Consider the following 4,035-nt stretch of genomic DNA (forward strand, 5'->3'; position numbering starts at 1 on the left):
GAATGCTTTTCTTATCCTCTCTGCTTTTCTTTCCAATCCAGAGCAAGCCCACACTTTTTCCTTAAAGCTTCTTTGACCTCTGCTTGTCCTTAGCACTTCCCAAGTTGGTACAAGTTTGTTTAGTCTTTAGTTCTGTATTACGAGCTTATGCATGCTTGTCAGAGCACTGTCTTAATGATGCCCCAGGAGAAAGTGGCCCGGTAAAAACTATGGAAGGTGACAGAAAAACTGCAAAATTCAGCGGAACTGCCCGTGGCTGAGGGAATATTCCTCAGCGTCATGTTTGGCCCCTGGATACAGCCGGTCTCTGGGAGGATTCTCAGTACCTCCACCCTGATGGCTACCTCCCACCTCCACTGTGGCCTCTTACATTTCAGATTAGGCCTGATGTCCAGTCACAGATTTCAGACAGACCTGACATACTCCAAATCCAGCCTCTTCTCAGCCTCAATGAACTGGGGTAACATTTGAGGACAGGGGTGACATCTTGCTTTTTCTAACTCACCTGGTATGCATAGGACAGTGCTTAGCTCCCCACATAGGGAACAAAGCTGAATTCTGGGGAAGAGCCTTTACAACTTGGTAATAGTGGTTGATTAAGTCTGTCTCATCCAGACAGAGTATCTGTGTGTGGCTGTAACAAGACTCATGGTAGAGAATATTTCAAAAGAAATTTCTTATCCTTGGACTCGGAGTACTAAATCATGAACGTAAGGATTCCCCATCAGGAAAGAGACATCTCTCAGTGAATGCCCAAGCCCTGCCTCGCAGGTGTTAAGTTCTGCTGCCTTCCCATCTCCTATCTGCCTCAGCTCTCTCTCCTAAGGTTGGCCAAGACTCCCTTTGGGGAGCAAGGAGGACAGCTGTAAAACCCTGTCCTGTTTTGTGCAGAGAATGTCTTTATAACTCTTCCTCCCCCAGGTCATCTCAGTGAAAAGTGTACATAGTTTTTACAACATATGTCAAGTCAAATCCTGATGTCTTGGTCGTTAGTGTAAAAAAACTTTTGATTTTGCAACTAGTTAAATTCTATTGGATGCGGAGGAGTGACTGTTTTGTGGTGATCTTTTTGGTTTTGGTGATGTAAGAATTTTTATGAGAATTTATTTGAGCCAAACTGATGACAATTGCTAGGAAGCAAGATCTCAAATGCTCTAGAGGATGACAGTTTTGCAGATTCTTTTATACATTTAAAATTAATAGAATTATGGAGGGAATGTAAGGAAGATTACATGAAGATGGGAAAAAGCAAGGTACAGGATAGTTAACAAGACCGTGTGCTCTCTTGAGGGTGGTTACACCTTCAGGTGGTCTGGAAAAGAAGGTTACTTCTGGCGTGTCAAACGTGTGTTGACCTAGATGCGCAGAAACAATGGACAGAGGTGGCTTACAAACCCTTCATTAAAGAAGTTATAGGCCTAGGGTGTGACTACCCACCATGACATGTCCAGTTAGAAATTTATGATCAGGTCACCCTGTGAGGTTACTTTTGGTTAGATTTATTATAGTGCCTCCTTTTCATCCACATTTTGAAGCTGGTATCCTAAATGAGCAGCTTGTACCATTTCGTAATGGGAAGAATATGAAAGAAAATGTGTCTTGGTGTTACTTCTATGTGGAAAGGTTTTTCACTCATTCTCTCAATAGCCATGGCTTCCTGGAATTTGTAGGTAAAGAAGAGAAAGTGATCATTTTGGTTTTTAGAATTTTAGAAAATTTTATTAACCATGTGTCAGTTCAAGCCAGACTTAGCGTCTTTTTTTTTCTTATCTTTTTTTCCAACTTTTTAAATGGTAGCTTAAATTTTTAAAATAAAAACGTACAGAAAACCACTGTATGGTCAGACAAAATGTGGAATTCAGGAATTCACATTATCATAAGATGGTTCTATCTTTGGTTAAGACATATAAATGTTATATGCAAAAGCACGTGGATGGTTTAAAACCATATTGGTTTAAAACACCCTCGAGGGACCTGATACAGTTCAGTTCAGTTCTTAACATTTAAGTCTCCCCAGCACAGTGCCTTAGCTACTGTAAGGGCTCAGCAAGACAAGGTTCTCGGTCTCTGCTTGTGGTAGTCTGAGTTATTCTGATTCCAGCTGGTCCTTGCGGTTCCAGTGCTCAGTGCTGTCTGCACAGCCCAACCTCTGAGCTTCAGTTCCAGATTCCTGGGACAGAGAATTCGATTGGTTCCAGTTAGGTCAGACTGGTGCACCCTGGTTCAGTGAGCTGAGTCTAGGGAAGAAGGGTCATGGGGTGTAAGGCTTCCCCCTCCACCCTCAGGATGGACAAGTATGGGATGGCAGGCCCACTACAAAGGACGTGCGGACTGGGAAGCAGTAGTTGAGATCTTTGAGTACATCCTCTTTGGATTTCGCCCCTGAGAAACAATAGCTTTTTTCATGTGTACGTTTTTGTAGTTTCTGAGATGTACAAAGCCTCCAAATAGCTCCATTACCTGTTTCTAGCATAGAAAACTCATTTGTTTTCCTGAAGTACTACTTATATTCCCAGGAACTAAGCTGGATACAGGCATTCTAGACCTTAGCTTCTTAGTCATTTCCAGCAGCTTCTGCCAACCCCAAAGAAAGGCCCAGTATCTAGATGGAATATGTCCTTGGCAGGCTGGGGTGCCACTGGAGTGCTGCTAGAGAAGCAGGAAAGAAAACGTATCTTGGTGTGAAAATATCAAAAGTATGAAGGTATTTTGGCATGTTAAGGGGGTGTTTTCTTAAAAAGTTACAAAGCCTTAAAGCAACAGATTTAAAGGACGTTGCAATGACACATTTTCATACAGGGGTCAGCAGACTACAATCTTCCTGCCAGTTATGGCCCGCTGCTTGTTTTTATAAAGTTTTATTGGAACACAGTTACACCCATTTGTTTACTTATCATCTGTGGTTATTTATTAACGTGCAGTGTCAGACTAGAGGAGTTGCAACAGAGACTGTATGGCCTGCAAAATCAAAAATATTTACCACCTAACCCTTCATAGAAAAAGTTTGCCAACCCCTGTTTTAGTCCATTTATCTTTAAGTGCCTCGTTAGACTGAGAACAACAGTTATGATGATGTGAAATTCTTAGAGGAAAAAAGGAAATATTTCAAAAAATATCTAGGAAAATGCAGAGTAATCCAAAATAGGAAATATTCTTTGCTGTTTTACCCAATTTGAGTGATTAAGTGGATTGTTTGATGTTCCTTTGGCATTTTTAGTTGAGATATGCTGGTTAAGAATTCCTGTACGTGGGTTTCTGAATATATCCATTACAGGTGAATTTTCTTAGCCTAAGTAATTTGAGTAGATTTTTATCCACCAGTTTAGTTTATGTCTTTTAAGCAAGCCTCTTTCTCATATCTTTATTTTATTACTTTTCTGTTTATAAAAGTAGTATAAGTTGATTGTAAAAAAAATTGGAAAATGCCCAACAGTATGCAGAAGGAAAATAAAAAATTTCCATAATTCTTTCACTGGAGTCCCCTTTTACTCATGTACTTAGAGCTAATTAACACTAGATATTAGGTATTAATAATCTTTTCGCAAAATCAGAAGCATATACCTACTGTTTAGCAATATGTTTTTAAAAGTTGATATATATTGTACCTTCTTATATCATTAAATATTCTTTTTAACATAGGTTTTCATTATTACATAGTATTTTCACATGTGTATTCTGTAATTTACTTAATTCCTTATTGCTGTCCATTTGGTTGTTTCCAATTATGTATCACTATTCAAAAATGACATTATGTTTGTCCCTGATTATTTCCTTGGGATAAATTCCTTGGATTAGAATTGCTGGCTCAGAAAGTATGAGCATTTATTTCTAAGGCTTTTAGTAGACATTGCTAAATTACCCTCTAGATCTTGCCAATTTATACACCCACCAGAAGGGCATGAAAGCACCCAGATTTTCATAGTAAATTTGAAAGTTTACTCTATTTGTATTTGAAAGGTTTTGATAGGTTGAATATTGGTTTTGAATACTGGTTTGGGTTACTTTAACCTCAGCCACTGCTTGCTTAAGTGTACA

Source organism: Pteropus alecto, unplaced genomic scaffold, assembly GCF_000325575.1.
Source record: "Pteropus alecto unplaced genomic scaffold, ASM32557v1 scaffold8, whole genome shotgun sequence".
Taxonomy (NCBI): Eukaryota; Metazoa; Chordata; class Mammalia; order Chiroptera; family Pteropodidae; genus Pteropus; species Pteropus alecto.